Source organism: Limulus polyphemus, unplaced genomic scaffold (genome assembly GCF_000517525.1).
Source record: "Limulus polyphemus unplaced genomic scaffold, Limulus_polyphemus-2.1.2 Scaffold994, whole genome shotgun sequence".
Classification (NCBI taxonomy): domain Eukaryota; kingdom Metazoa; phylum Arthropoda; class Merostomata; order Xiphosura; family Limulidae; genus Limulus; species Limulus polyphemus.
This window is the reverse complement of record NW_013666604.1, coordinates 35,103-35,489: the sequence shown is the minus strand read 5'-3', so window position 1 is coordinate 35,489 and position 387 is coordinate 35,103.

Here is a 387-nt window from a genome sequence, read left to right as displayed (position 1 = left end):
AATATATCACAGAGAGTAATAAAAGATATTTGTGAATAATATTGCTGGTCTGAGACTCACATTCTTTACTCTAACTATAAACTCCTGAAGTTAGCGACTTGTGGCTCCACTCGTCACGACAAATCCTCCAACAAATAAATTAGGTGAACAGGTTGGTTTTAATTGAAACTCCAACAATTAAACTCACCTGAGTGCTAACCTGTTTCAATTTATAACATTTTCCACACAAAAATTAATACAATCTAAGCTGATATGTGACTCATGGTTATCAAGGAGAAGAACAATAGGATGATCCTTAGAACATTTGACTGTCTCCACAAAATGTTCCATGAATTTTAGAAAATTATATTCGGTCATCCAACCTAAAGAATATGCTGCACCGATACA